At 42.4% G+C, this 12,642-nt stretch overlaps 1 protein-coding gene across 1 annotated transcript in view; it reads left to right on the top strand.

The window, feature by feature from the left end:
• Window positions 1-627: 627 nt before the first annotated feature.
• The window catches only part of LOC307139816 (NACHT, LRR and PYD domains-containing protein 12-like), an 80,378-nt gene continuing 68,363 nt past the window's right edge, over window positions 628-12,642 (top strand). The window contains exon 1 of the mRNA XM_079838926.1: window positions 628-699. The gene's annotated coding sequence lies outside the window, so the exon portion shown is untranslated. The remainder of the gene's footprint in view (window positions 700-12,642) is intronic.

Genomic DNA, 12,642 nt, shown 5'->3' with positions numbered 1-12,642 from the left:
CTTTTTACTTATACCTTTATAATGGCTTTTGATATTTACAACTGAAATTTTACAAAAAGAGACTGGGTTGTGTTTTAGGTGAATTCACTGGTACATCATTCAAAGTGATTCTCGGCTATTTAAGATATGTATTTAAGATGAAAGTATTTTATTTTTTTATTTGATTTTCCACCACTCTGTGTTTCTTCTAGGAGTTCTAGTCTGAGGGATTGTGTTAACTGGATTAAGCTGATGGCTCTGAATTGCTTGTCTTTCTAAAAAGAGGGTGATTGTTTGTTGCATTTTGAGCACTGAGGATGGCAATCTGCTGAAACGTCTGCTCATGCTCCTCTGTTTTTAACACGCTTGCACTTTGCACTTTATTGCACCATGCAATTGCTAAAATAAATTTAGAATTTTCCTAGACTTCTGTCTTTTTTGGATTCAGTGTTTGGCCAGCAATTTTTTCTGTTTCCAACTGAGAGCGCAACAACCTTCTTTGATTTTATTGTAGACTAAATTATCCATACAGAGATAACCGGAGTAGCCAGAGCTCGAGCTGAGTGACGCTATCAGGAACGCTGAGCTCCATTTGCAGAATCACCGGCTGAGCTCCTCCCAACCTCTGGAGTTCATTCTCAGGAGTCTGAAGTTCACGTACTTGGTATTCAGAAACGTCCCTGGATTCTGTTCCTGTAGGACAAGACCGTCTGAACTACTGCAAGTAAGCTTTAATACTTACACCATTAACCTTATTTTGGGGGAATTATTCGGATTTCATATGAGTTAGTGTGATAATGATTAGGTTATAACACAAGTCATGACTTATAGGCTACATTGTTGCAAATGTAGTCTATAACAAATGATCAAGAAGTGGCCAGGAATTACTAAAACAAACCGCTTTGTAGAAATTAATAATGCCTTTTCCAAAAAGGTTTATTTCCAGTTTTAGGATCGTTTTGTGATTAATGCGGGATTGAACGTTTTCTTTGGACAATCCGTTTAGTGGTTTACTTCTATGGCTGTAGCACCGAGGCCCGGCCCTTTTTATTTTTACAAGGTGTATAAAGGTTCAGTTTGTGAAATAAATGTCTAATTATTAACTCTATTTAAGTGCGGCATTGATATTGCACAGCACAATATTTGAGATGACCAATCAAATCAAAGTAGGCGGGCTTTATGTTCACAGAAGCTGAGCGCGAATTCCAGTTAACGGTCATAAAGCGCTGGATAAGATGTAAGGAGATAAACTAAACATTTCATATTTGACATCTGTTTTATTATATAAATGTTAAACAACCGTCAACAATAATCAGTGATGCAAACGAATAAACTTTTGTTGAATTTTGTCCTCTTTTGAATTGAAAATACAGTACCTAGTCATATAATTTACGTGATTCATGTAATAATTAGTATACTGTATGTTGATGTGAGGTGAAAGAAACATTAATGAAGCATAAGATTAATAACTGTGCACATATTGTGAATGAATTTAGTAAACTGAGTTTCCTAGCTTTCCTCATAGCCTTCAGTAAATTAACTTGTCGAAGAAACTGATTCATAAAACATATAAATATCAGTTGACCCATCATCATAGGTATGGAAGCTATATCATATTTATTGAAATATTAAAAATAGTGTAGGAAATGGCAAATGTTAAAGCTACACTGTGTAACTTTTTTAGTCTATTCTTAGCTAAAAACAATAAGTTCTTTCAAAAATATATGTGCTCATTAATGTATATTTACTTCTTTCAAGTAATAAAGTATTCTCGTAAGTTTATAATATGCTATTGAAAATACATAAGGTAATGGGATCTAACGGTGGTCGCCATGTTGCCCCTCCATCTTGAAAGTACATTAGCCAAAGAGGGACATACCCGTAAATTCAAGATTCGCCTTTCGCGTTTTAACCGGTTTTAATACTCGATGGCACTGTACAAAATTCTCTGCCTCGCGCATGTGCGCGTCAACTTGTTCAGACTTGTCTGGTGCATGTGGCAGAGAGTTTTCATCTCAGCAGCGTCCAGTAACAGAGTTATTCTGAGTTTTCCTGCTTGTTTATTCCTCAAAAGTCTGTTTTTCCTTGTGTGGTAATTCTGTGCGTTAATAACTCCGTAAGTAATAATAGTTATTGTCATTGTAGATGTGTTTCAGAGTATGTCCATCGCGTAATTCAGTTGATGTCACCTCAGAAGTATTTTTGTGTCAACATACAATAGCATAATGCTCACCTATTTGAATAATCATTCAGTTATTTTGTTATCAACAATGTTTATTCGTTTTTAGAAAATATTTGCTTGTAATGTATGTTGATGGAAATATGTATCAGGTCATGATCGGCATATTAACAATTGTTATACAGAGCGCACTGCAGTGCTACCGTTAAAGCTGCGCACACACTTTTTGTAACCGGACACCGCTTGTTAGCAGCAGCAGCGGCAGCTCCGCCGCTCCTTTTAATGCAGCTGCATTTAGCGCCTATATATGGTACAATAAGCTCTGGTTTACGGTTACATTATGTAACTTATTAGTATAGTTATACAGTTCTTAACTGTGTATGTATATTTACCATCCTTATGTCAGGGTTCTGTCACTTCGGTCTAGTTTATTCTTGGTTTGTTGACAGAGCCTGACACTCCTGTATTTGTCTGTGTGAGCGCGCAAGCTTTGAGCATGCTCGAGCTGTGCTCTTCTGTCCTTGTGTTTTGTGTGCGGGGCGTGGTGTTCGGATCCCAGCACTTCGGTCTAGTTTGGGTTTCAGTTTTGTGTGTTGGGATACGGACATTCATGCTCCGCGTGTTTTGTTTTGTCACTGTCTTGTCACGTGTGAGCGTGTGCTCTTCTGTCTGTGTAGCACACGGTTCATGTTTACATCGGCCGTGTGCTTTCATGTTATGTTTTGTCTTATGTTGTGTAGCACGTGGTTGGTGTTTTTCCACTGGCTACGTGCTACGTCATGTTGTCATGTTTTTTGTGAATATGCAGCTGATGAGTTCTCATTAGCTGCATGTTCATGTCAATTGTTTGGTGTGAGCACATGTCTTGTTAAGTGTTTCTTTGTGCCATGTGCTCGAGTCCATTGTCTAACCCCGCCCACCTTGTTTCCTGATTATTAGGTTCATTTGCCCCACCTGTACTTCCCTCGTTACCCTCTTTTGTTTGTTCTCTATTTAATCTCCTTGTGTTTGCAGTCTAGTGCTTAATCGTCGTCGAATGTACCTCTTGTTTCCCTGCTCCTGTCAAGTCATGCCAAGCCAAGTAAAGTCAAGTCAAGTCTGTTTTTCCCCCTCGGGGTAGGTTTTTGTTTGTTCTTGTTTTTTTGTTTTATTATCATTAAAAGCCATATCCTCTGCATCTGAGTCCTCGCTCCTTTCCCTTCACCAACCCTGACAGAACGAACCAGCCAGAATGAGGACTCAGCAGAAGAAGGGCTCACCCCATCCACCAGCCTCCACTGTCTCCAGCCCTCTCTACCAGCACATGCTCCAGTTCAGGGGCCTTGAGCTCCCTTCACCAAGAGGGGGCTGATCTAAGAAGGTTTGCCTGGAATTCAGCAGCGCTGCTGAGGGTCTGGGGTTCAACGACGCTGCTCTCAAGGACCTTTTTAACTATGCCCTTTGATGAGCCCCGCAACTGGTGGGTAATGAGAGCACTGGATCACCTGACATTTGGGGGAATTTGTGGAGTTTCTCTTTCACCAGGTGACTAAGTCAGCCATTGACGCTGCAGCTCCCCCAGCGGCGGCTGTCAGTGGAAGCCCAGCCCTCCGATGAAACGGAGGAGGAGGGAAGAAGAACCAGCCCGACTCATCTGTCTCCAATCCAGTGGGGGGCAACACACCCTGCAGGTTTGCCCATGTCCGTGTGTGTCCGCTGGCAGGTTTGCCAGAGGTGGCCGAAAGACTCTGCAGCATCCACAGAGCGGCTGTAGACGCTGCAGCGCCCCCGGGAGGCAGCCGAAGAGGCTGCAGCTTCCCCGGAGGTGGTCATAGAAGCTGCAGCAACCCCCAGAGGCGGCCGTCAGCACTGCAGCACCCCCAGGGATGGCCAAAGAGGCTGCAGCACCCCCAGAGGCGGCCGTCAGCACTGCAGCTCCCCCAGAGACGGCCGAAGAGGCCTGCAACACCCCCGGAAGGCGGTAAGCACCCGACCACTGCCTCATTCTTCGGAGGAAGGAGGAGGAGGAGGAGGAGGGAAGGACTTTCTCCATCCTACATGGCCCAGAGGCCATCCCAGAGCTTGCTGCCGGCCCAGAGGCGCCACCCAGGCGTCTTGCCCTGCCCTCGCCACCCAGGGCGTCTTGCCCTGCCCGCACCGTCCAGGCGTCTTGCCCTGCCCGCACCGTCCAGGCGTCTTGCCCTGCCCGCACCGTCCGCGCGTCTTGCCCTGCCCGCCACCGCCCAGGCGTCTTGCGCTGCCCCGCGCCACCCAGACGTCTTGCGCTGCCCGCGCCAACCCAGACGTCTTGCGCTGCCCGCGCCAGCCACAGCCCCTGACCCCGAGGCCGGTGAGGTCTCCGGCCCCTGATCAACGTCTGGTAATGACTCTGTCTCCCGTCCTGTGTCCTGTCCTGCCTCCGGCTCCTGTCCTGATTCCTGGGAGGGTCCCAGTCAGCCATCCCAGACCCTGCCAGAGCCCGCCTGGCCTGTCCGTCTGGCACCACCCTGGCCTTCAGCCAGGACTCCTGACCTGCCGGAGCCTGCCTGGTCCGTCCCTCCAGCACCACCCTGGCCTTCAGCCAGGACTCCTGACACCGCTGGAGCCCGCCTCCGGGGTTCCTGATCAGCCGAAGCCACCCTGGTCCATCCCTCGGGTCCCGCCCTGGTCCTCTGCCAGGACTCCAGATCCGCTGGAGCCCGCCTGGACTGTCCCTCCGGCACCGCCCCTGGTCATCTGCCGGGGGCCCTGATTGGCTGGAGTCACCCTGGTGCGTCCCTCCTGCTCCGCCCTGGCCTTCTGCCGGGACTCCAGACTCGCCTAAGCCTCCCTGGCTCAACCCTCCCGTCCCTCCCTGGTCTTTGCTAGAGACGTTCTGCTCTGTCCTGCTGGCTCTGACTTGGCTCCCCTCCCTCCCTCCCCTCTTTGTCTCTGTGTTTTGATTGTCCTGTCTTGTGTTTCGGTCTGTGTATCTGTCGTGTTATCTTGTTCCTGTCTTGTTTTGGTGTCCCTCGTTAGGGACGCCAGGTGGCGTCCCTTTTGATGGGGGGGTAGTGTCAGGGTTCTGTCACTTCGGTCTAGTTTATTCTTGGTTTGTGACAGAGCCCTGACACTCCTGTATTTGTCTTGTGTGAGCGCGCAGCTTTGAGCATGCTCGAGCTGCGTGCTCTTCTGTCCTTGTGTTTTGTGTGCGGGCGTGGTGTTCGGATCCCAGCACTTCGGTCTAGTTTGGGTTTCAGTTTTGTGTGTTGGGATTCGGACATTCATGCTCCGCGTGTTTTGTTTTGTCACTGTCTTGTCACGTGAGCGTGTGCTCTTCTGTCTGTGTAGCACACGGTTCATGTTTACATCGGCCGTGTGCTTTCATGTTATGTTTTGTCTTATGTTGTGTAGCACGTGGTTGGTGTTTTTCACTGGCTACGTGCTACGTCATGTTGTCATGTTTTTTGTGAATATGCAGCTGATGAGTTCTCATTAGCTGCATGTTCATGTCATGTTTGGTGTGAGCACATGTCTTGTTAAGTGTTTCTTTGTGCCATGTGCTCGAGTCCATTGTCTAACCCCGCCCACCTTGTTTCCTGATTATTGGTTCATTTGCCCCACCTGTCTTCCCTCGTTACCCTCTTTTGTTTGTTCCCTATTTAATCTCCTTGTGTTTGCAGTCTAGTGCTTAATCGTCGTCGAATGTACCTCTTGTTTCCCTGCTCTTGTCAAGTCATGCCAAGTCAAGTCAAGTCTGTTTTTCCCCCTCGGGGTAGTTTTGTTTGTCTTGTTTTTTTGTTTTATTATCATTAAAAGCCCACATCCTCTGCATCTGAGTCCTCGCTCCTTTCCCTTCACCAACCCTGACACCTTATTTGTTCTCTCACAGAAACCACATATGTACATATCCATGCAAACCTGTTTATGCCTTGCAATTGGATGACTGAATAAACATTACTATCATCAAAGTTCACTCTGGATTAGCTGCAGTTCTTTCTAGCCGAATAATTAGGCCAGTTGAGTTCCATCCATCCCACTGCGCACAGAATATCCCACAGGCACCGTGTCGAATGTGGACGAGGTCGAACTGGAAGCCATGTTAATCTTGGACTAAATCGGCCACCGTAGGAGTTGAAACGAAATCGAAATTGAGAAGAACAGAAACTAAAATTCACTGGATGGTCATATACCTTTTCACCACTAGATGGGGGAAAATATCACACAGTGTAGCTTTAATTATATAATGTAATTTTCATTTTAATCTTGCACCAAACATTGCACGTATGGGAAATGTACATTTAAATACAGAAATACATGCCATTTTACATACTGCATTATCATTTTGCATATTACATTTCAAATTGAATTTTGCTATCCATAAGCTTCTATACTAATGTTTACTTTCTTCACTGACAGACTCAGCTTTAGGAGATAAGAGACAGAGCAAGAGAAGAGAAAAAGAAAGAGTGATGGAGATGAGGAGAGAACAGGTAATCTCAAATGCTTTTAAAGATATTATTGATGTTTTGAAATGCACATATGAGGATCAGAGAAATCTCACATTTTCTCCGGGAGCCCCTGAACCGGCCCAAACTCAAATTTGGGCTCTCATTGATGATAAACCCCTACGGCTCTGATTACTTCATAAAGGTAATATTTAGTTTCAGCGTTGCGCTGACTTTTGTCTAAACTACAAATGTTTACATTTTCATAGCAGTTTATAATGTTTTTAATACTAGCCTTTACTTTTTGTGCATCATTGAGTGACAGGCATTCATTTCAGTTAAAGGCACAATATGTAAAATTTTTGGATTAAAATGTCCAAAAACCACTAGAACAATGTTGTATTTTTTGTTGACTTGTGTACTTACATTATTCCAAATGTTTCCAACAATGTTTAAATCCAGATAAATCCTCTATTTTGAGCAGAGTAACGGCCCGTGTCAATGCGTCGTATATCCGCCTTACCCTCGATATCCGGTTTTACTGCGGTAGAATTCATGGAAACACCAAAGCCGCTTTAATATATGATGTGTTTTATTAGACAGGTGAGCAACTGTTTGGATCATTGATGGACAGAAATGTTAATTCATCAGATAAAGTGACCTGTATGAGGAGTAATTCAGAACTTGTGACTGTTTCATTAGAATTAAATCAAATTTATTTAAGTGATCAAACGTGACTGTAATAAAGTTCAAGATCAGGGAAGAAGGAGGCGGGAACCAGCAAACATTAAACATAACTTTAATCGTAATAAACAAAAGCAACTAAAGGAAAGGAGCGTCAGCGGCGACTGTGGCATATAAACATAATACAAACAGCAGCGTAAAATGTCCAGGCGTGGTCCTCTCTCGCCCTTCACTGTCGTCTGTCATCAGTCCAGATTTAAAACCACATCATCATCATCATCATCATCATCACCATCATCATCATCATCTCTCTGAAAACTGATCAAATAATGTCCACAACCTAAACCGTTCTTTAACAGTGTCTCTGTGATTCTGAATGACACACAATGATGATCATTGATACAAACGGATGATCTATTTTGATACTCAACAAACATTCATTCAATATTATTTATAGGTCATAAAGGTTAATAAACATGCATGTTCTTAATGGGGATTTAATTAGAGCCACTTTTGACTACTTGAAATAAAAAAATAAAAAAACATTTAACTTTTAAACATATATCACATGTCCTGGAATAAAGATGTGATGATGGCCTTGATTGGCCTTTGATACTGAAAGCTGGTATAAAGTGTGATGGAGTGGACATTTGATGTTGTTTGACATTTAGGCCCTGTCCACACGAACACGGGTATTTTCAAAACCGCAGCTTTTTCTACACGGTTTGGCTGTTCGTTCACACGCAAACGCAGTATCCGGTTACTGAAACCGGACTTTTTTGAAAACTCCGGCCAGGGTAACGTTTTTTAGAAACTCCGTTTACAGCGTTGTCGTGTAGATGGTGAAACCGGAGATTTCGGCTTGTTAAGTCGAAATGTGCGCCGTTCTCTCCTTTGTTTGACGTCAGTTTGTGCGCCGTTATCGCTTTTGTTTACATGTGTGGAGTCTATGCAATGGCGGACGTAGCTTTTAATAACTCCGCTAACAGCGCTTATCACATGTATACAGATACATGCGCAGTTATCTCATGTATTGCAGAACAGAGGCGCCAGAATGCAATAATACAACATAGTAAGGCAAGTGTGTGAAGCTTCAGTCCACTTTGGTCTGTCACTGAGTCCAAAGTAAACTTGTAGAAGGGTTTCACTGGCATCCCTCAGTGCATCGGTGCCGTGGATGGGACCCATGTGGAAATCGGGCAGCCAATCTTAGCGTGGTTTTGCATTTTCATGTGGACGTAGATTTTTTTTAAACCGTGCTTGTGTGGAAAAACTCAGGTTATAAAAATACCCGTGTACGTGTGGACTAGGCATTAGTTTTGCGCATCAGTGAATGTTTGCAACTTTTGATCATCCAGGTGACAAAATGCTCAAAAAAACATTTTTAACATAATGGATAGTGGACACCACGACAAAGCAACATAAACATCCTCATTTTTTTTTTTTTTTGATCAAGGTTTTTTTATTGTTTTCAAATTATACAAAAAGAACAAAGATATACAAAACTCAACTCCCCATCCCCCAAACACCAGACATAAACATAAAGATACTATACATGATCAAGCGTCCATAAAGAAATAGTAATAATAAATAAACAACATGAAGTAAGTATGAATAATATTCCCCTCCCTCTTTCTTTTACAATGTCATATTATCTGCTTCATTCCCTCCACAAAATTTAAAAAAGGTTGCCAGATATTATAAAATGCCCCAGTAGACCCTCTGACTGTATACCTAATTTTCTCCAGCTTAAGATGGAACATAACTTTCCTTATCCATTGACTAAATGTAGGTGGAAAAGGGTCTTTCCATTTAATCAGTATCAGTCTTCTAGCCAAAAGAGAACAGAAGGCCAATATTTTACTTTTACTTTTAGTAAAACTAGTATTTTCATGGGCCACACCAAACAATGCAATAAATGGAGATGGCTCTACTACCTCTCCAAATAGCCCAGAGAAGGTCTCGAAGATATTAGTCCAGAACATGTAAAGTTTTGGACATGTCCAGAACATATACAGTAGTGTTGCGGGAGCCTGCCTGCATCTATCACACATGTGGAATCTATGTTAGCATTAATCTTAGAAAGTCTGACTTTAGACCAATGCAAACAGTGTACAATTGTATTACACCATGTCTTAGGCAAATGGATGATGTAAAGATTCCCTGTGTAAGAATCGGTTTTGCTGCTAAGATAAAATCTTAGATCCACACCCCAGCAATAGAACAATAAAAGTCACTAATCTTGAGAGAAGATCTCACAGAAACTGTGTTACACCACCCTGATGAAACATTTCTCCCCCCTCCCCATTTTGCCCTCTCCTTGCCCTGTTTTCAAGTCACCAAATGCAGATATACCAGTGATGATGTATCTTGTAAATCTATTGTTTTATCCCTTTCATGTTTGATGTCCTTTTAAAGGTCTCGGTGCTAATGGTAAAATGGTCTCAGTTTCACTGCAGTCACTAGTAGTTTTAGAAAGATTGAAAACTAATGAGAATTCAGTTCTCCTTTTGAGCAGTCTCTTCAAAGATATCTGATCCACTCCCCCAAAACCAGGTGGTTGTGTTGCAAATATTTACAACCCTTTTGTTCTAGTTGGAGTATTTAAGCGAGGGTAACAGAGCTTTCAGTGGAAAAAAATTCTGTAGCCAGACCCCCCATGTGGTGCTGTGTCTGTGTCTTTGGGGCACACACATATACGACATGTAGACTATGAGCCAGACAAGATGACTCTTTTAAATTATTTTCATATTGCTTTGCAATTGTGTTTTATGTTTTTATGCTGATCAGTTGTGTACCATGGATTCTTGTTTACTTATTTACTTTTCCTGTCTGGACAAAATAAATGTTAATCTTGATTTATCTTGTATTATTCTGAAATCATTATTTTAGTATGGATCGATGTAGACTCCTTTATTACCACAAAATCTAGTGTTATGATAGATCACACCGATGACGGCACGACTGAAGCATGGGGCGCAGCGTGCGCGATATTCCGATTTCTGACTATCGCTGGATTGGCAAGTTGTAGTCCGTGGATATTACTAAAATTACACTTTTTGTTGAGTGAGCATGTGCAACCACTTAAAGGTAAAATATTCACTCTGCATCCTCTGACTAATCTCAGGATCACATTTTGTGCTTGTGAACGCGCGGTCCGGACGCGTCTGTTCTGTGCGATATTGGGTCTCTTGATGAACGAATTTGAAAACTAGGAAGATACAAAGAAAATCAACGATCTAAATCGCAACTAATCTTAAAATCAGCTGATAAACTCTAAACGTAACACACTTTATGGAGTCACATAAAATTGGAGTCAGATAAAATTATTAATGGAGTCAGATTTAAAATGAGATATCAATAAATTAAGAGAACTTCACCGAAAGGCTGAAAAGGCTTACACGCAGAATTCCTTTTGACCAAGCCATTAGCATCCGGTTTTTGGGCTAATGGATGGAAGTTTACTGTAAGAGTGGACTCCTGTAGATGGTTCAATCTGCAGGGTTGCCAGAAGACTTAAGAAACGTTATAAGAAAGATGGAAGAAAACTGTACATTTCTCGTCTAATTCCACCCACTGCAACTCATACCAACGACGGAGATAAGCGCAGTTACAATAGCAAAATATGTGTGAGAGCGTTGCTATAAGTTGACTATATTGTATTGCAATAGGGAGCACTTCAAAGTCAATACTAAATAAAAACTAGTTAGCACAGTATTCGTAATAGAAAGGATTTAATGACAAAATCTGGTTATGGTTACACTTAAAATAGTTTCAAAATGGATGTATGAGATGATAAACTTATACCATTAATCGTACACAGCATAAATAAAATGTTACCTGAGGGACAGAGAGAGAGAGAGAGAGAGAGAGGAGAGAGAGATTTTTTTTTATTTTTACAATCAATTTATTAAAATGTTTGTTAACATTTATATAATTTTACACACACCTAAAAAATAAAAATAAATAGAAATTACATTAACTCTCTTGCAAAAACAATTTCTTCATCGTCAACTGAACACAGAGCAAAGTTACAACACCACTGCATTTAAAAAGCTTTTATCGTGCTCATCAATTTATGAAAATTAAAATAAATAAGAATTCTAGTTTTTTTACCATATTTTTAAGACTAGTACAACATCTTGTCCTGACTTCTCTTCTATCTTATTTCTCCTAGTGATATACAGTAGACAGCATATTTTGCTTGTCCAACAATAAAATTAACAACATGACATTTGAACTTTTGTTTTGAACTGTAAAAAACCCCCAAAATATAATCTTGCTTTGAAAAACAAATATTAAACGAATCCAAAAAACACTTAATAAATCATAAAGAAGATTAAGTCTTCTACAGTACATAAAACAATGAAAAATTGTCTCTCGTTCCAGACAAAAAGGACATTTGTCACTTACAGTGGGATTTAAAATAGATACAAAAGCATTGTATCTGTCTGATGTCTGATCCAAGATGGCGGCGCGAGTAGTTCGCGAGGCTCTGGGTCTCTCCAGATTCTGCAATTTTGCGGTATTTTTCCTGCTCATCTCGGGTCTGTTCGTTCAGAATAGTTGTGCCTTAACATCGTACACCCGTGGTGAGATTTTGGATATTGGTTTGCGAATTTCCGACAGTTTTATGGACAATCTTCGACTCCTTCCTGAGATCGCTAGAACACCCGAGGCTATGCACTCTGCCCGGCCGGGCGGAAGTGCTCGCAGGCGGCGCCGAGATCGTAAACAAAGGCGGGGAATACGCGGTGGTCTGAGAGCTAAGCTAAGGCTAAAGCTAAAGCTTACCCCACATCGGCTCTCTTTACCCAGTATTTTCCTTGCCAATGTACGGTCGCTAGTGAACAAAATGGAGGAGATTCGACTCAGCATCACACACAGTAAGAAACTTTTGAACTGTAACGTCCTAATCTTCACGGAAACCTGGCTAAACGGCGGAATACCGGACACCGCTATTGAGCTAGCGGGATGCCACACGCTCCGGGCGGATAGAACATTAGATGGCTCCGGTAAGACCAGAGGTGGTGGATTGTGCATTTACATTAACAAAGCCTGGTGCACAAACTCTGCTATTGTTGGGAGTCATTGTTCAGCTAACCTCGAGTTTCTCATGGTTAAATGTAGACCGTTTTATCTGCCGCGAGAGTTCACTTCCACCATTATAACTGCAGCCTATATTCCCCCGGATGCTGATGCCAAGCTTGCTATGAAAGAACTTCATGCAGCCATCAGTAAACAACAGACTGATCACCCGGAAGCTGCTTTTATTGTTGCAGGTGACTTTAATCATTCAAACTTAAAGTCAGTGCTACCCAAGTTTCACCAGCATGTTTCCTGCCACACCAGAGGAAACAAAACCTTAGACCATGTTTACACAAACATGGCTGG

This window comes from Gobio gobio, assembly GCF_949357685.1.
Source record: "Gobio gobio genome assembly, chromosome: 16".
Classification (NCBI taxonomy): Eukaryota; Metazoa; Chordata; class Actinopteri; order Cypriniformes; family Gobionidae; genus Gobio; species Gobio gobio.
This window is presented reverse-complemented; position numbering and strand designations above follow the sequence as displayed.